This window comes from Chiloscyllium plagiosum, unplaced genomic scaffold (genome assembly GCF_037043375.1).
Source record: "Chiloscyllium plagiosum isolate Xiang-an unplaced genomic scaffold, Cpla_swu_hap1 HiC_scaffold_19, whole genome shotgun sequence".
Taxonomy (NCBI): Eukaryota; Metazoa; Chordata; class Chondrichthyes; order Orectolobiformes; family Hemiscylliidae; genus Chiloscyllium; species Chiloscyllium plagiosum.
In genome coordinates, this window is record NW_028270157.1 from 45,085,633 (window position 1) to 45,106,463 (window position 20,831).

General features: G+C 42.5%; 1 protein-coding gene across 1 annotated transcript in view; it reads left to right on the top strand.

Annotated features, from left to right (window-relative positions):
• The first annotated feature begins 1,037 nt into the window (after positions 1-1,037).
• Positions 1,038-20,831, top strand: part of LOC122559606 (DENN domain-containing protein 2A) — a 148,218-nt gene continuing 128,424 nt past the window's right edge. The window contains exon 1 of the mRNA XM_043709382.2: positions 1,038-1,176. The gene's annotated coding sequence lies outside the window, so the exon portion shown is untranslated. The remainder of the gene's footprint in view (positions 1,177-20,831) is intronic.

Here is a 20,831-nt window from a genome sequence, read left to right on the forward strand (position 1 = left end):
TGAGGATGAGCACCTCGCCAAGATCTTCCCTATGTCTCCACTTCTCACTTTAAACAACCACCAAACCTTAAACCACTGTTCGCAGCAAACTACACAGCCTTCAGGATATCATCAATCATGAAATCATACAACCCTGTTATGGCAACCACTGCAAGATGTGTCAGCATGTAAACATGGATACTACCATTACATGTAGGGACACAACATGCACGGCAGGTACTCATGTGACACGGCCAATGTTGTCTATCTCATACGCTGCAGGCAAGGATGCCCTTGGGCATGGTACATTGGCGAGACGCTACGACAACAGATGAATGGACACCATGCAACAATCACCTCACAAGGATGTTCCCTCCCAGTCGGGGAACACTTCAATGGTCATGGACATTCCGCCTCAGATCTTCAGGTGACTATACTCCAAGGCTACTTTGGGATATGCAACAATGCAGAGTCGCTGAGCAGAAGCTGATAGCCAAGTTTAGTATTCATGAAGATGGCCTCAACTGGGACCTTGGGTTCATGTCACACTACAGGTGACCCCACTACATTGTACACTCTCACACAAACACATGCACACAAACCCACGATTACACTCACACAGACTGTCTCTCATACACATGCTCTCTCTCAGACACACACAGACTCGTGCTCACACGCACAACCTCTCACAGGCACATACACTGTCACACACTCTATCAAGCATACATACACAGACACACACACACGTAAATCTATCCGATGAACTTGCATTTGCAGATACATCCTATTTTGCTCAAAAAGCTTTTCAATCTGTGGGCAGTCACTCCATGTGACATTTTATCAATTGCTACTTTGGAAATAGAACTAGTCTGACACCTCCACGTCCTCCTATTGGTCAGGGTATCTGGGCCCCGCCTCTACCACTCATTCTATTGGTCAGAATGTCCAGGCCCCACCACCCCGCGTCCTCCTATTGGTCAGAGCCTGCATGCTCCCCCCCCCCCGGCCACCCCGGAAGCTCCGGGAGCAGCTCTCTGTCTTTCATGGTATGTTTTCCAGATGCAGCAGCGACGCTGCCTCTGCCTGTGTGTGTTTTAGTGGGGGATAGACGACAAGGCAAGCCGACCCTGGAGGCTAGCGGATTATGTGTCCGGAGTAGGAGCAGTTCGTCTCCCACCCACTGCAGTCTCTGCTCAGGTACCAGCTTGCAATCTGTCCTCTCATTATTGCAGTTATTCGGCATTTGTAAACACAGTTCAGAATTAGAACTAATTGTGTGAGAATAACAAGGCGAACGCCTCAGTAGAGTCCTGTCCGTTTCTGGGTCTGCGGGATTAGGGGGCAGGGTCTTACTGATTTGCTTTGAATGGATAGAGATTTGTCTTCGTTGTAATTTTCAAACTAAGAGCGGGACGGGTGCAGTTGCTGTAACGGCAAGATGAAGAGTTTGCTTTGTTTAACTGACAGCATTTGCCGTCGTTAAAGAAACAGGTGGTCGCTGAGATACAGTGACAAGAATAAGGATATTCATGCGAGAGTTTGGCTCCACTGATCTCCAAAAGAGGACTCCAGTCATCAACATTTAAAAAGACACCGCTTGAGAAATCTTTACGAGGTTTCTGAGTGATCTCCTCTTGCTTTATGAAATAACGGTTACATTAGATCTCATCTAAGTTAAAAATCAATGTTTTGAATTTCCTACATTAGAATGACGTCTACAATTTAAAAATACTACTTTAGCTGCAAAGATCTTTGAGTCTGTGGTGCTTCAGAAATAGCAAGGCTCCTTTTAAATTAACTAAGCTCCCTGCCCTTAGACTGGAATGAAGTCCAAGTACAATGTTTGGGTCCAGCAATATCAGAGGGAATGGGGTCTGTGGACCAGGGAGACAAGAGATGAGGAGCATCTCTCATTCCTTTCTTCTCTTTCCCATTCACCACCTTGCGGAACGTTTCAGAGAACACCTCTGGGACACCCACACCAACCAACCCAACCGTCCCGTGGCTGAACACTTTAACTCCCCCTCCCACTCCGCCAAGGACATGCAGGTCCTTGGCCTCCTCCATCACCAGTCCATGGCAACACGACGTCTGGAGGAAGAGCGCCTCATCTTCTGCCTAGGAACCCTCCAACCACAAGGGATGAATGCAGATTTCTCCAGCTTCCTCATTTGCCCTCCCCCCACCTTATCTCAGTCCCAACCCTCTGACTCAGCACCGCCTTCTTGACCTGCAATCTTCTTCCTGACCTCTCCGACCCCACCCCCACTCCGGCCTATCACCCTCACCTTAACCTCCTTTCACCTATCGCATTCCCAACGCCCCTCCCCCAAGTTCCTCCTCCTTACCTTTTATCTTAGCCTGCTTGGCACACCTTCCTCATTCCTGAAGAAGTGCTTATGCCCGAATCGTCGATTCTCCTGCTCCTTGGATGCTGCCTGACCTGCTGTGCTTTTCCAGCAACACATTTTTCAGCTCTGATCTCCAGCATCTGCAATCCTCACTTTTTCCCTTTTTCTCTGACTACTGTCTGCATGTGGCAGCATATATAACATGCTCTAACATGAGGTGCTGTACTAATCTAACCTGAGAATAAAACAATTCTGGTTTAATGTAGGAGCAAATTACTGCAGATGCTGGAATCTGTACTGAAAACAAAAAAATGCTGGAAATCACAGTGGATCAGGCGGCATCCGTGGAGAGACATGGGGCAGTTCAATGGCTAGCACTCCTGCCTCACGTGCTAGAGACCTGGGTTCGATTCCAGCCTTGGGTGACTGTCTGTGTGGAGTTTGCACGTTCTCCCTGTGTTTGTGTGGATTTCCTCTGGGTGTTCTGGTTTTCTCCCACAATCCAAAGATGTGCAAGTTAGGTGAATTGGCCATGCTAAATTGCCCATTGTGTTCAGGGATGTGTAGGTTAGGTGCATTAGTTAGGGGTTAATATATAGGATAACAGGATAGGGAAATGGGTCTGGGTGGGTTACCCTTCAGAGGGTAAGTGTGGACGTTGGGCTGAAGGGCCTGTTTCCATACTGTAGGAATTGTATTCTGTGGAAGAGAGCAAGCTAATGTTTTGAGTCTAGATGACTCTTCATCAGATTTGTGATGAAAGTCATCAAAACTCAGTCAGCTTGTTCTGTCCTCACGGATGCTGCCTGACTCACTGTGATTTCCAGTATTTTTCTTTTCAATTCTGGTTTCATTCCAGGGCACCTTTCAAACCAGGCAACACTGCATGGGCATCCTGAACCTGCTATACACTGGGGAAGGTTTTTAGCTCTGAGATCTCACATCAGACAGTGTCTTGTACATCACCCCTTGAACTTGGTGTTGGAGGTCAGTCTATTAGAAGTATCTAATGAAGAGACGAATTCAGCAAAAGCTACCAAACATTTGTCCAAACATTACTCGTTGCTGTAACTATTAAAGATAAAGTCACCATAGTCCCAGAGAATCTTTAAAGATAGATAATTGGTAGTGAGTTTAACCTGAGAGCTGAGGTGAGGGACAAAATTGAGAAAACAGGACTTTCATGCTAACCTGAGATGGTGCAGGAATTGAACCCATGTTGTTGGTATCACTCTGTATTACAAACCAGCTGTCCTGTCAACTGAGCTAAACTGTTACTTTGTGTGGTCAGTTGATCAACTCTGGGTTGTCCCAGACCGTGCTGTATCGGATTGTATTCACCTTGTGTGACCTGTGAATACAGATTCTAACTTGCTGGGGTTTTTTTTTAAGCACCAAACTGTGGTTGCCAAACCACTTGGTTGCTTTGTGAAGTTGAAGTTCTTGTCTATTGCAGCTTCTGTAAAGCATTTCTGTTCATAAATTATGTAGTTCAAGCAGCATTGTTGTCACCACTGTCAGACAGCAAACGTTGTGTGCAGGCCTCTGACAAACTGAGCAGGGGACCATTTTCTGCTTTTCTTTCCATGCCTCTGCCTGTCACCTAGATGGATCTGTTTTTGCAAGCCATGCTGCCCTATGTACCAAGTCTGTTTCTGAGTACACAAGGGCTTACATTCTGTTAGGAGAAAGTGAGGACTGCAGATGCTGCAGATCAGGAAGAAGGGCTCATGCCCGAAACGTCGATTCTCCTGCTCCTTGGATGCTGCCTGACCTGCTGCGCTTTTCCAGCAACACATTTTCAGCTTACATTCTGTTATTCACTGATATCCATTTATGACATTGTGTCAGATTCAATAAAACTCTCTTTATCCAGCAGGCCACTATAGATAGTTTACATGTCTGAATATACCCTCCTTGCATCCCCAGCTGTTATAAAGCATCTGTTCTTCAAATAAGCTTATGAACATTTATGATGTCAAATATTATCTACAGGTCATAAGATATAGGAGCAGAAGTAGACCACTCAGCCCACTGTGCTGTGCTATTCAATGAGATCATTCATGATCTCAATTCTCAACTCCATTTTCCTGCCTTTTTCCCTATATGTATTGATTCCCTTCCTGATTAAAAATCTCTCTGTCTCAGTCTTGAATGTGCTTAACAATCCAACCACCCAACCTCTTCAGTCCTCTGTGGTAAAGAATTCCACAGATTCACTCTCCTCTAAATGAAGAAATTGCTCCTTATTTCTGCCTCATATGAGTGACTCCTTATTTTGAGATCAGTCCTTCTGTTGCTAGACTCTCCCGCAATAGAAAACGACATCTACTCTCCAAGATTCTTATACGTTTCAATCAAAGGTCAGTTCTTATTCTTCTAAACTCCAATTAGTACAGGCCCAACCTATTCCTCCACACCTGGAATCGACTGAGTCAACATTCTTTGGAGTGCTTCCAATGCCAGTATTGCTCTTTTTACATAAGGGGACTGAAACTGTTCAGAGTTTTCAGCTGTGGCCTAATTAGTGCCTGCAGCCTTTTTGAATTTAAATAATATTCAGCTCCTCTATTCTTACTGCCAAAGTGCAGGACATCATATTTTTCGACAGTATATTTGATTGATCTGCTTTGATGTCTTGACCACCTGTTTCCATATTGTTCATATACTTGGCTATATTACATTCACTTTCCTCATCAAAAAAATTAATATATACTGTAAAGTTGTGGACTCAGCACTGATCCCTGTGTCTCCTTTATTAATTACAGGTTGCCATCCTTAAAATGACTCCCCATTATTAAGAAGCATCAAATGCAGGACCTTATCAAACCTTTTCTTGAAATTCTAAATTATTACATCCATTGCTTTTCCATTATCTATCCTGCTCAATACTCTCCTGCTTCTCAGATGCTGCCTGACCAGCTGTGCTTTTCCAGCACCACATGTTTTGACTCTGTTCTCCAGCATCTTCAATTCTCACTTTTTCCTAGTTGATTATGACCTCCTCAAAGTATTTTAATAAATTTGTCTGATAGGCTTTCTTCTGTGAAGCTATGCTGATGTTGCTCAGTTAAAAATCACACAACACCAAGTTATAGTTCAACAGGTTAATTTGAAAGCACTAACTTTTGGAGCGCTGCTCCTTCATCAGATGGTTGTGGAGCATAAGACACAGAATTTATAGTAAAAGATTACAGTGTTATGTAACTGAAATGATACATTGAACAAACCTGGATCATTGTTAAGTCTTTCATCTTTTAAAATGGGTTGCAGTTTCGGTTCAACAACAATCCAGGTTTGTTCAATATATCATTTCAGCTGACCTGCAATGTTGCCATACTCTTTTGCTTCGTAAGCCTACATTTTTGCTTTCCCAAACGCTCCTTTCCCTCCCCCAAATTAGTTTAAAGTCCTTTCTACTAGTTATTTGATTTACCAGGACACAGTCCAAGCATGGTTCGAGTGAAACCTATCTCACTTTGACCCCACACTGGTGTCAGTGCCCTATGAACTGAAACCCATTCCACGTGCACCAATCTTTGAGCCACATACTCAACTCCTTGACTTTATTTACACAATGACAGAATACCTGTAGTTCGAGTTGTAATTCAGAGAATAATACGTTGGAGGTTCAGCTTTATAATTTAGCTCCTCGCTGGTCAAATTCTTTCAGCAGAGCCTCATTTCTAATCTGTCAATGTTGTTGGTACCAGCCTGGATGACTCTCCAAATCTTTATCAAGCCCTGAGAAAATATCCTGAACCCTGGCACCCAGCAAGGCCCCCTGCTCACAGCTGCAGATAATAGTTGCTGTACATGGCTCCAAACTAGCCTCGCACAACTCCCAGCACCGGGTGAAAGTGAGGACTGCAGATTAAAGTCAAGGTTAGAGTGGTGCTGGAAAAACACAGCAGGTCAGGCAGCATCCGAGGAGCAGGAAAATCGACGTTTCGGGCAGGAGCCTTCATCAGGAAAGTTTCTCAGCACATCAGATAGGCCTCCTGAAACATCTAGAAGATTTTATACTTTAGGATTAAATCAGATAATTTTGTTATTGTGTTTATGATGTTGCATTCTTTGTGCATCAGTGTTTGCTTGAGATTTATTTTTGATGTGAGAAGTTGCTTGCATATATTCATTTTTTTTTTGGAATTGTTTGTTAATACAAAAGATTTCAAGTGAAAAAGAAGGTAGTGATGCCATTTTATGTTACCACCCTCTTGTGGCTTGCGCGCCATTTCCCGTGTGGCTGTAGGCATTGTTATTACTTACTGCACTGTTTGATTTTTGTGATTGTATTAAAGCTCAATGTTTTCACCAAAAAAACACTGTGTGCTGCTATTGTGATCCAGTTTACATGCAAACTCAAAAATAAATACACCTTGCTAGCAGTGCGCTACATAAGATATTAGGGTGGCAGACGAGAGAGAGGTTTTGAGGATCATCTTATAGGAGGAAACGAGGCAGAGAGGTTTCAAAATGGTTTAGAACATAGAACAATACAGCGCAGAACAGGCTCTTTGGCCCTCGATGTTGCGCCGACCTGTGAACTATTCTCAGCTCGGCCCCCTACACTATCCCAAAATCATCCATGTACTTATCTGAGGATTGTTTAAATCTCCCTAATGTGGCTGAGTTGACTACATTAGCAGGTAGGGCATTCCATGCCTTTACCACTCTGAGTAAAGAACCTGCCTCTGACATCTGTCTTCAATCTATCACCCCTCAATTTGTAGTTATGCCCACTTGTACAAGCTGACGTCATCATCCTCAGAAAAAGACTTTCATTTCTACCCTATCTAATCCTCTGATCATCTTGTATGTCTCTATCAAATCCTCTCTTAGCCTTCTTCTCTCAGCCTTTCCTCATAAGACCTTCCCTCCAGACCAGACAGCATCCTGGTAAATCTCCTCTGCACCTTTTCCCATGCTTCCACATCCTTCCCGAAATATGGGGACCTGAACTGTACATAATATTCCAAGTGTGGCCGCATTAGTGTTTTGTATAGTTGCAGCATGATATTGTGGTTCCGGAACTCAATCCCTCTACCAATGAAACCTAACACACCGTATGCCTTCTTAACAGCACTATCAACCTGGATGGCAACTTTCAGGGATCTATGTACATGGACTCCAAGATCCATCTGCACATCCACACTACCAAGAATCTTTCCATTGACCCAGTACACTGTCTTCCTGTTATTCTTCCCAAAGTGCATCACCTCACATTTAGCTGCATTGAACTCCATTTGCCACCTCTCAGCCCAATTCTGCAGTTTATCCAAGTCTCCCTGCAATGTGTAACATTCTTCCAAATTGTTCACTACTCCACCGACTTTAGTGTCATCTGCAAATTTACTAATCCATCCACCTATGCCTGCGTCTAAGTCATTTATAAAAATGACAAACAGCAATGGTCCCAAAACAGATCCTTGTGGCACACCACTGGTAACCGGACTCCAGGCTGAATATTTTCCATCAACCACCACTCGCTGCCTTCTTACAGAAAGCCAGTTTCTAATCCAAACTGCTAAATCACCCTCAATTCCATGTCTCTGCATTTTCTCCAACAGCCTACCTATCAAAGGCTTTACTGAAGTTCATGTATACCACATCAACTGCCCCACCCTCATCTACATGCTTGGTCACCTTCTCAAAAAACTCAATGAGGTTTGTGAGACACGACCTGCCCTTGACGAAACCACGTTGACTATCTGAAATCAAATTGTTGTTTGCTAGATGATTAAAAATCTTATCTCTTATAATCCTTTCCAAAAGTTTCCTACAACAGAAGTAAGGCTCACTGGTCTATAATTACCTGGATCATCTCTACTGCCCTTCTTGAAGAAGGGCACAACATTTGCAATCCTCCAGTCCTCTGGTACTAAACCTGTAGCAATGACGACTCAAATATCAAAGCCAAAGGCTCTGCTATCTCCTCCCTTGCTTCCCAGAGAATCCTTGGATAAATCCCATCCGGCCCAGGGACATGTCTACTTTCACTCCTTCTAAGATTGATAACACCTGTCGTAATTAACCTCGATTCTTTCTAGTCTAATATCTCGTACCTCATCCTTCTCCTCTACAATATTCTCCTTTTCCTGAGTGAAAACCGATGAGAAATGTTCGTTTAGCACCTCTCTCATCTCCACAGGGTCCACACTCAACTTCCCACTTCTGTCTTTGATTGGCCCTATTCTTACCCTAATCATCCTTTTATTCCTCACATACCTATAGAAAGCTTTAGGGTTCTCCTTTATTCTATTTGCTAAAGACTGCTCATGTCCTTTCTTTGCTCTTCTTAACTCTCTCTTTAAATCCTTCCTAGCTGATCTGTAACTCTCCATCTCCTCATCAACACATAAGCCTCCTTCTTCTTCGTAACAAGAGATGCAATTTCTTAAGTTCTACCCTACATTTTATGTACTCCACTAATGCTCCTGCTGGTTTGTTCCCCTTGTATCTGCTAAATGTCTCTCTTTACCTTCTCATTGTATTGTGAATACCTCTGATCATCCATGGTTCTCTGGGCTTGTTACTCCTTCCTGTCATCCTAGAGGGAACATGTTGAGCTTGTAGCCTTCCCATTTCCTTTTTGAATGCCACCATCCCCACTACTCTTCTATAGATTTGCTTACGGTAGCTGTTACAAATCTATCTTGGCTATATCCTGCCTTATTTTACTAAAATCCGCATTCCCCCATTCCAAGTTTTGCAACTTGTCTATTTCTTTGTCCATAATAAACATAAATTGTACCATGGTGTGATTGCGACTTCTCTCACTAGCACCTCAACCACCTGACTGGTTTCATTCCCCAGAATTAGGTCTAAAACAGCTCCGCCCCTTGTAGGTCCCTCTACATTCTGGTCTCATTCTGATCTAAAGAGGTCTCCTGCACACGTTTCAAGAAATCCGCTCCATCCAAGCCCTTAACACTTTGTCTATCCTACTTACTGTTGGGAAGGTTGAAATCACCTGCTTTAATTACGTTTTTCTTATTATTTATACACACATCTGTGAATTGTGTACAAATTTGCTCCTCAATTTCTTGATGACTCTTTGGGAAGCTATAAGAAACACCTACCAATCTCTCTGCCCCTTTTTTTATTCCTAAGATCTACCCACAAATCTTCATTTGATGACCCCTTCCAAGATATCCTCTCTCCTCATTGCAGTAACTGACTCCTTAACTTATAATTCAATGTCTTCTCTTCTTTTACCTCCTCCTCTGTCCTGCCTGAAGATTCTATATCCCAGAATGTTGAGTTGCCAATCCTACCCTTCCCTCAATCATGTCTCTGGGACAGTTACTATATCATGATTCCATGTGTCAATCATCGTCCTTAACTCATCTGTTTTACCTATGATGCTCCTGGCATTAAAGTAAAGACCGTCCAGCCTTTCCTTATTCCCTTGAAAATTAATTCAGCTGCACTCCCTCTGACTTGATTGTTTAACTGTATTGTGATAATGCTGCTCCTTTAACAAGGTTAGGTTGTGCTTGGTTGTTTTTCAGAAGGGTCGTAAATGCATAGATTCCGATTTGTCTGGTTTGAAGGGTTTCGGGGCCAATTTGATTATAGCTAACAGATACTGCCTCAGGCAAAATTCCTTCAAGTTTAAAAACAAACTTGTACAATAAAAGGGGAGCGGCCAGTTCTCCCAGTTCCGCTTTTGTCTGGTTTGAAAAATGTGATGCTGGAGAAACACAGCAGGCCAGGCAGCATCCGAGGAGCAGGAGAATCGACGTTTCAGGCATAAGCCCTTCTTCAGGAATGAGGCTGGTGTGCCAGGCGGGCTGAGATAAAAGGTAGGGGGGAGGGGATTTGGGGGAGGGGCGCTGGGAATACGATAGGTGGAAGGAGATGCGGGTGAGAGTGATAGGCCAGAGAGGGGGTGGGGGCGGAGAGGTCGGGAAGAAGATTGCAGGTCAAGAGGGCGGTGCTGAATCCAGGGGTTGGGACTGAGATAAGGTGGGGGGAGGGGAAATGAGGAAGCTGGAGAAATCTACATTCATCCTGTGTGTTTGGAGGGTTCCTAGGCGGAGGAAGAGCACCTCTTAACATTTATGGGATGTTTATGGAAATGTTCTAAGTATTTGGAGCAGCATCATTACGTTGCAATAGAGTTGATTGGTTTTTTAAATAGTTATGTTGTTCTAAATTTGATTTTCTTTTATTCCTGTGTAAATAAATTCTGTATTGTTTGAAACCGAGTGGTTGGGCGAGCTGCATCACTCCCAGAATATCCACTTACACCTGCTTAAAGTAACTAGAAAAGTTAGGGTCTGGGCTACCTTCTTGAAATGTTTTGAGGGGAATTTGTTTTTTTTGATCTGGTCCATAACAGAATGATTCTTTGCACTTACTCTGCTAACAGTCTTTGTCCCCTCCCCCTGCTGAACTAGTTTAAACTCCTTCCACCAGCAAACCGCCCTGCGAGAATGTTCATCCAGATCTGGTTCAGATGTAAACCTTCCCTCTTGTGCAGGTCCCACCTTCCCCAGGTCCTAGTTGTTCAGGAATCTAAAACCCCCTTTCCTGCACCAACTGTTAAACCATGCATTCATTGGCACTACCCTCTTTCTGTACTTGCTAGCAAGTGGCACTGTGTGTAATCCAGAGATTACAGCCCAAGATGCCCTATTTTATGGTTTACTGCCTAGCTCCCTGAATTCTTCATGCAAGACCTCATCCCTCTTTCTACCCATAATCACTGATACCAACATGGACCATGATCTCTACCTTATCATCCTCCCCCTTCAGGATGTCCTGCAGTCATTCAATGACATCTCAGACCCTAGCACCAGGGAGGCAACCATGGATTCATGTTGATGGTCATGGTACTGTAGAATCTCCTATTACTAATGCCCTTCCTCTCTTCCTTCCCTCATGTACATACAGGCTGCTTGTGGTGCCAGAAGCTTGGTTCTGTCTGAACTCCCTGGAGGAACCAGTACCTCCTTTAGCTTCCAAGCTGGAACTGATTTACGAGCAACACCCCAGGGGTCTCCTGAACTACCTGTCTGTTTCTCTTGGACAGCCGGGTCCCTTCACGTGCAGTGTGACCACCTCTCTACGTGTGTAATCCACAATCTCTCAGAGTCGTGGATGTTCCACAGTGTCCCCAGCTGCTATTCCAGCTCTAGAATCCTGAGCTTCCAGGAGCTGCAGCTAGACACAGTTCCTGCACACAGACTGGCCCTGGGCACTGGAAATGTGCTCAGCCTTCCACGTGGAGCAGGAGGAGACAACATGGCTTCGAGTTCTCCTACCACTACTGAACCCTTTAAATTTTAAAAAAACTTTAGGGGATTTTAAAATATTTAAATAACCCAAATAAGTCCATAGCCTTGCTTAAACAATGATTTACAATTTAACAGTTTGGAATTTACTCCCCAACCAGCTGCTCCTATTGATCCCACATCACTTTCTGAACTGTGACGTCTGTTTGCTTTACTCTCCTCCCAGTGCTGCCATCTTTGCTGCTGAGTGCTACATTGCTACATAGCATGAGTGAATGTAGAGTCGTGCATGTTGGGTGCAAGGAAAAGTTGCTGAATGGATAGTTGCTGACCGAAAGGCAAAAAGCACACAGTAATGTTAAAGGTTAACCAGGAACACCACAAGGGTATTTTCTCTCTCTCTCTCTCACACACACACACACACACACACACACACACACACACACACACACACACACACACACACACACACACACACACACACACACACACTTATTCACAGAACTTTTGCCTTTGTCTTGACAGAGACTTAAATAATACACCTTCTTCTATAAAAGTGCATTTGTTTCCTCAAACAAATATCATGTGGGCAATATTTAATTACCTTGGTGTGTATGTACCTGTAATAATCATCATTTCAAAACAAACAATTTTGTTTAATTATTGAAATTGATAAATAGAAGAGGTTGATCTTTGATATTAAGGAACAATTGAAGGGAAAACGGAAAGTGTTATTTTGATACAATGTATGCAGTCACAGTCCAGCTTGTGATTTTAACAGGGACTGAAGTATTTGTAGATATAATTACCAGTCTGGCATAATGAGATTAACTTATCAAAATTAAAATATGTTATCAGGTTTATTGGATTAAATTTATATTTCTCTCATAAATTAGTGAAATTATTGTGGCCACAGAATCCCAACATGTTATTCTTCAGGACAGAGCAAGAAATTTAAAAACCAGTTATTTTAATAAAATTAATCAAATGAAGTAAGCGTTGATACATGTATTGCATTATGGGCAACATCTGACCAATGTTGTGTGTTCAGCATCATGTTTCCCATCCAGATACAGGGAACATTGCAAGATGGGAACTCTGCAGACAACTTAACCATCATCATGTGGTGAAACAGAAGATGCTGTGACCCTAAAGTAATTTGTTTGTAGTTTTTAAGCATGTTACTTTCTTGAGACTGCACATTGGAAATTATGTCCTCTAATGACATTGTTGAACACTCTGTTAACTATATGAAATGTGTTTAGATGGAAACTCTGTTTTCTACAGATGTTCAGCTCCATTGCTGGTTTGAATGTTCCAACTTGTTTCAGAATTCCTTTCTCTACCTGCATTGATGGGTTAGGCTTAAAAGGGCTTTGTTTTTAGCAACATGACCTTCATCATTCTAGACTGAATAGCATAGATAAGCAGGATCTTGTTTATGAAGCTGATGCTGTAAAGGGAAGCTAAGTACCAGTTTTGGGCACTGTGCCGTCTGCCAGTCCCTCCAGCAGGTGTCCCCACAGGCTCAACTGGATCAGACCACACAATATCAGACACTTCCATAAAGTAAGTTGGGTCTATCATTCACCACCAGTTAGCAATGACATATTTCTGTGATAGTAACTTGTCCCTTTGTGCTGTCACCAAGAATGTTATTATGATTCATTTTTATGATCAAGCAAGAATGTTTGATATTTTCATTTGCTCTTTAAACATTTTTAGATTTTTCGACTTTCACTTCTTCCACTTAGATCAGATTTTTTTCAAGTCATTTTCAGCAAAGTCGGCAGTTTCTGTGTCTTATCTTTTTTCCTTTCTTTCATTTTCCCTAACACGTTGAGTTACGGAGAGGAATCAATTCACTTTATGAAAGTCATGTTTGAACTGAGTTCTATTTCTGCAGCTGTATTCTAAGACTCTGAGACACTAATGGGTGTGGTGAAGCTCTGTGCTGTCTCACAACAGACCAGTCTATTTGATCAGTGATAGCTGCCATTAACTCTTTCGGATTTCTCTGTGGTCTGAATCCATTCTGTGGTGACTTTTCATCGCAATTTTCAGTTGATCCCTTTCTTGCCTCTTTCAATTCACTGTTGGCTTCAGTCCTTTTAAAACTCAAGTGACATTCTTCCAGCTCTACAACAAGTGAGGATTTTCTCTCACCATCTCTTTCTTGCTAGAAGACTTCTCTGGTTTATATATAATTCTCTGCTTAACCATTTTCACCTTCATATCACCACCATTGGAACTTCCGTACCCCTTCCCCTGCCTGCATCCTTTTAGAATCTTTCCAAAATTGTTCAGTCTGATCAACTTCTCTGCATTCATCTCAAGTTTATTTTTATCGTAGGAGGAGTAATGCCCTCTGGTCTTCCAGGTCATTTCCAAGTGAAAGGAGCAGCTCTTGCATGAGCTACCTGAATGACTCGAGTGAGTCCTTTGAATATCGCAGCTGGGTTTGTTCTGGATTTGTGTGGGATATCTTCGACATCTCTGGAAACAACCAGTGCCCTGGAAAACATTGATCTGTTTTGCCGGTTCTTTTAGATCAATAATCACTATCCTTCTCTTAGACACAAACTCCTGATGAAGCAAATATGAAAGAAGCCATTGAAACCAGAAGTTTATGGTTTTAGTGTATAGCAGAGTGTATTACATGGAATGGTTGGACAGATTGGGTTCACAACGCAAGAAAAAACATAGTTTCCATGGTCATCGTGTCAAGACCATTTAGGATCTGGTGTATTTCAATTAAGTCACCCTGTACTCTTTGAAAGTCTAATGAAAACAAGTCCAGTCTGTTCCTCATAAGATAACCCACTCTGGAATGACTCTAAAGCATTTACGTTCTTCTTTAAGTAACAAGGCCAAAACTGCAATGTTCAAGTTGTGGTCTTACAAATGTTCTGTAGAACTGCAGCATAACATCCTTACTTGTGCATTCAATTTCTCTTCCAATAAAGAATATCATTCCGTTAGCTTCCTTAATCACTTGCTGTATCTGCATACTATGAGAACAGAAGAAAAAGGAACAGGAGAAAACCATTTGGCTCCACCATTCAATAGGATCATGACTGACCCGGCATTTCTTCATGTACGTTTTCCTGCCCTTTCTCTGTAGCCCTTGATTCCCCTACTGATCAGGAATCTAGCTGCCTCAGCCTAAAATATACACACTAACTCTGCATCCACAGCTCTCTGCTTCAAGGAATTCCAAAGACTTTCAACTCTCTGAGAGAAAAAGTCATCTCCTCTCACCCCTTCATTTTGAGGATATGCTCTATGGTTTTACACTCTCCTATGGTGGGAAACGTTCTCTCAGTATTTATCGTCACGTGCCTTAAGAATCCTATATGCCTCCATGAGATCACCTCTTATTCTTCCAAACTCCAGTGAGTGGGGTCTCAACCTGTTTAGCCTTTGCTTAGTAGATAATACCTCCATACCAGGGATCATCCTAGAGAACCTTCTCTGTCTCCAACAAAATATCTTTACTTGTATCAGAGGACCAGAACTGCTCACGGCACTCCAGATATGGTCTCACCAGCACCTTGTATGGTTACAGTAAGACTTCCCTACTCTTATAGTCCAAATCCCTTGAAATAAGGGCCAACATTCCGTTAGCCTTCCTGATTACTTGCTGAAAATGTGTTGCTGGAAAAGCGCAGCAGGTCAGGCAGCATCAAAGGAACAGGAGAATTGACGTTACGGGCATAAGCCCTTCTTCAGGAACTGCTGCACCTGTGTGCCAGCTTTCTGTGTTCCATGTACATGTATTTTCATGTTCCTTTGTGTTGCAGCGTTCCGCAGTTTTTCTCCATATAAATTATATTCTGTTTTGCTTGTTATTGCCTCCAAAATGAACAGTGTCACATTTTCCTACATTATATTCCATTTGTCCATTAACTTTTCTCACAACCTGCCTTTTCACTTACCTCTTGTGACACATACATTAAAGTATCAAGATTCCTTTGCACCTCAGCAATCCACTGTCATTCTCCATTTAGGTCATATTCTGCTTTTTTATCCTTCTTGTCCAAATAAGCAATTCTCACATTGTACTCCATTTGCCAGATATTTTGCCTAGTCATTCAATCCTTTTACAGCCCCTTTATATTTTCTTCACAACGTACTTTTCTATGCATCTTTGTGTCAGTTGCAAATTTTAGTCACTATATCTTCATTCCCCTCACCAAGTCAGTGATATAAAATTGCAAAAAAAGCTGAGGTCCCAGTAGATGCTACAAGAATCCCATCCTACCAATCCTGTTTTCTACAAGCCAGCTATTGTATTACCCCGCACCATGTGCTTCTACATTGCACAATTATATTTTATGTGGAACCTTGTTAAATGCTTTCTGGTAATCCAAATCCAACATGTCAATGGATCCACCACCACAACCGCACCCAAAAAAATCCTGAATGCATATTATTGTTTCAAAGAACTTCAATAAATTAGCTAAACACAATTTCCCTTTTACAAATCCATTCTGACTCTTGCTGATTACCTTGAATTTTTTTTGTGTGTCCAGCTACAACCTTTTTAATTAATTCTAACACCATTGCCATGATGGATGTTAATCTAACTGGCATAGCCTTTCTTGTTTTCTGCCTGCCTGCATCCCTTCTTGGATAGAGGGATTATATTTTCTTGTTTTCAGTCTGATGGAACCTTTGCAGGATCTCGTGAATTTTGTATAATTAATACCAATGCATCCACCATTATATTTGTCACCTCTCTTAAGACCCTCCATTTCCTTTTTTCTACTATTAATTCAATATTCTCACTCTCATGAGGGCCAACACACACTTTATTTACTCTTTCTGCTTTTTAATTGCTATCCATTTTTATATTTTTAGCTAATGTCCTTGCATAGTCTAATTTCGTTCTCCTTATTTAACCTTTTAGTCATTCTCTGCCATTTTCTGTAGTCTGACCTGCACTCATCTTTGCACAATCTTTCTTTCAGTTTGTTGCTTTCCTTAACATTTTTTGTTGACCCCAGATGGTGGGTCCTCATTTTGAGAATCTTCTTTATAATAGGAAGTTACTTATTCTGAGTATTCTGAAATATCCCCTTAAATGTCTGTCACTGTGTCCCTATTGATCTATCCTCTGCTTTAAATGCCAATTCACTTCAGCAAGGTCAGATTTCCTGCCCAAGTTGTTGTCCTTATTGAAGTCTAAAATAGAACATAGAACATAGAACAATACAGCACAGAACAGGCCCTTCGGCCCACGATGTTGTGCCGAACTTCTAACCTAGATTAAGTACCCATCCATGTACCTATCCAAATGCCGCTTAAAGGTCGCCAATGATTCCGACTCTACCACTCCCACGGGCAGCGCATTCCATGCCCCCACCACTCTCTGGGTAAAGAACCCACCCCTGACATCTCCCCTATACCTTCCACCCTTCACCTTAAATTTATGTCCCCTTGTAACACTCTGTTGTACCGGGGGAAAAAGTTTCTGACTGTCTACTCTATACTAGTTATACATTCAGAAAATGGCTAATTTCACACCCCTGTTTAAAAAGGAAAGGAGGCAGACCACAGGAAAGTATAGGCTGGTTAGCCTGATGTTAGTTGTTGGTAAAATTGTAGAGTCCATTATTAGGGATGAGATTGTGGAGTACTTGGAGGTGATGGTAAAATGGGGCTGAGTCAGCACAGCTTTATCAAGGGGAGGTCATGCCTGACAAATCAGTGGATGTGACTTATTTGGATTTCCAGAAGGTTGCTAAATAGTCTGAGAGCCCATGCTGTTAGGAGCAAAGTACTGGCATGGATACAGGATTGGCTGACTGGCAGAAGGCAGAGACTAAGGAATTAAGAAGTCTTTTTCAGGATGACAGCCAGTGACACGTGGAGTTCTGTAGGGGTCAATGCTAGGACCACAACCATTCATGTTGTATGTTTGTGATCTGGACAAAGGAACTGGGTATTGTTGCTAAGTTTGCAGATGACACAAAGATAACTGGAGAGACAGGTAATGCTGATGAAGTGTGGAGGAAACAGAAGGATTTGGGCAAGCTGTAAGAGTGGATAAAGAAGTGGCAATGGGAATACAAGGTGGGGAAGTGTAACATTATACACTTTGATTGGAAAAATAGAGGCAGAGGCTATTTTCTAAATGGGGAAAGTCTTCAGAAATCTTAAGGTACTTGGAAGTCCTAGTTCAGGATTCTGAGGTTAACATGCAGGTTCACTTGTCAGGTAGGAAGGCAAATACAATGTTATCATTCATTACAATAGAGCTAGAATACAAGAGCAAAAACATACTGCTGAGTTTGTATAAGACTCAGGTCAGACCACATTAGGAATACCGTGAACAGTTTTGGGTCCTGTATCTGAGGAAGGATATGCTGGTGTTGGATGGTATCCAGAAGAGGTTTATAAGAATAAATCCTGGGATGAAGGGCTTGTCATATGAGGAATGCTTGAGGACTCTGGGTCTGTACTCGATGGAGTTTGGAAAGATGAGTAGGGATCTCATTGAAACATATAGGATGCTGAGAGGCCAGGATAGGATGCAATTGAGAGAATATTTCCACATATAGGAAGGGCGAGGACACTAGGGCACAGCCTCAAAGTGAAAGCATTACCCTTGAGAACTGAGATGAAGAGGAAATTCTTCAGCCAGTGAATGGGTAATTTGTGGAACTCATTGCTGTAGAAGGCTGTGGAGGTTAAGTCATTGATTAGTAAGGGGATCAAGGGTTACAGGGAGAAAGCAGGAGAATTGGGTTGAGAAACATATCATAATCAAATGGCACAGCAGTCTGGAGACTGGCCTAATTCTGCTCCTATATTTTATGATTCTTAAGACCTACCTGCTTAGCTTTGACTTGTACTTGCTCCGTGTCTAAGGATGCTGGTTTTCCAATATTATGGCAATTTTCCAGAATCTAAGAATTCTTGGAAGTTTAAATACAGAAGCTAAGAGCATCAGTAGGCTACTCAGCCCTGCACTTGTTCCACTATTCAATATGGCCTTGACTGATCATCCAACTCAGTGCCCTGTTTCTGCAGTCTCCCCATACTCTTTGATCCCCTTAGCCGTAAGAACAATGTCTAACTCCTTGAAAACATTCAATATTTTGGCCTCAATTGCTTTCTTCGGCAGAGAGTGTCACAGGTGCATTTGTCTTGGGTGAAGAAATTTCTCTTCAGTTCTATATGACCTACCCTTATCCTTAGAATGTGCTTTCAGGTTTTGGATTCCCCACCTGTCAAGAACATGCTTCCTGTGTTTAGCCTGTCTCGTATTCTTGGAATTTCATGGGTTTCTATGGCTCCCCACCTCATATCCGGCCCTGTATAACTGCAAAATATCTCTGCCCCCGTACTCGAATCCTCTCCCAAAAAGACCGACATACTACTCGTCTTCTTCACTGCCTGCTGCACCTGCATACTTACTTTCAGCATCTGGTATACACGCTCACCCAGGTTTCCCTCCATCTTCCCCTTCCCAATCTATCACCATTCAAATAATCAGTTGCTTTCTTGTTTTTGCTACCAAAATGAATAGCCTTACATTTATCCATATTCTGGGTAATCCAAGATGGAGGACGGGAAAAATTTCTGGCTGTAAGAGCTGCTCCTTTTTTAGAGGTATTTTAGGTGCTGGAGGTGATTTCCTCGAATTCCAGGAGCAGCAATTACTGTTTTATATGCTGTTGCTTAGTTTTGGAACTTTGGGAAAAAAAAGTCAAAACAACAGCAGTTTTAAAAGGGAGAAGAGCAGACAAAGGAAGCACATGGTGAGGACAGTGCAGGGGAGAGAGAGAGAGAGAGAGGGAGAGAACCTGCACAGTTACTGCCTTTGCTGTTTTGAATTAATGTATCGCTGGACATCGGAGTGCATCTGGGAAAATTAACAAACAATGAATTTCACAACTAATCTTGGAGGATCCAGTTTGGGTGAAGTTCACAACACCGAATCAGATAAGTTAATTGTTGTTTTAAGTCTGTCCAAGAGAAAGGCTGTATTAGTGAGTACAGTGGGTTCTTTCTTGATTATATGTTTTTGTTGTTAAGTCTCTTGATTAAACTTAAAATATAAGCCATAGCTCTTAATTTAACCTGTGGCAGTGTTTTGTAGAGGAATAAGACGGTGTTATTTTCTGGGTATGTAGATTGTGAAAGAGCAAAAATGGCCTTTGCAGTGATATGTACTTCTTGTCAGATGTGGGAGTTTAAAGAGAGTTTAAGGGTTACTGCGGATTATATTTGCCATAAATGCTGTTGGATGCGAATCTTATCAGATCGAGTGGATCGGTTGGAGAGACAGACAGAAGCGATGAGGAATTTGCAACAGCAACAGTATATGACGGATGGCAGTTATAGGAAGGGGGGAAAGTCTCAGATACAGTCACATAGATGGGTTAACTCCAGGAAGGGTAAGAGAGGGAGGCATCGAGGGAGGAGTTTTTTGTGGATATACCCATTTCAAACAGGTACGCTGTTTTGAAAAATGTAGGGGGTGATGGATTCTCAAGGGAACGTAGCCCGAACAGCCAAGTTTCTGGTATTGAGACTGGCTCTAATGCAACAAGGGGTACGTCAGCTTCCAAGAGATCAATTGTGTTAGGGGATTCTGTAGTCAGAGGTACAGACAGACGTTTCTGTGGCCAGCAGAGAAAAAGCAGAATGGTGTGTTGTTTCCCTGGTGCCAGGATCAAGGATGTCTCAGAGGGTGCAGAATGTTCTCACGGGGGAGAGGGGCCAGCAAGAGGTCACTGTCCACATTGGAACCAACGACATTGGAAGGGAAAAGGTTGAGATTCTGAACGGAGATTACAGAGAGTTAGGCAGAAATTTAAAAAGGAGGTCCTCAAGGGTGGTAATATCTGGATTACTTACAGTGCTACGAGCTAGTGAGGGCAGGAATAGGAGGATAGAGCAGATGAATGCATGGCTGAGGAGCTGGTGTATGGGAGAAGGATTCACATTTTTGGATCATTGGAATCTCTTTTGGTGCAGAAGTGACCTGTACAAGAAGGATGGATTGCACCTAAATTGGAAGGGGACTAATATACTGGAAGGGCAATTTGCTAGAACTGCTTGGGAGGATTTAAATTAGTAAGGTGGGGGAGTGGGATCCAGGGAAATAGTGAGGAAAGAGATCAATCTGAGACGGGTACAGCTGAGAACAGAAGTGAGTCAAACAGTCAGGGCAGGCAGGGACAAGGTAGGACTAATAAATTAAACTGCATTTATTTCAATGCAAGGGTCCTAACAGGGAAGG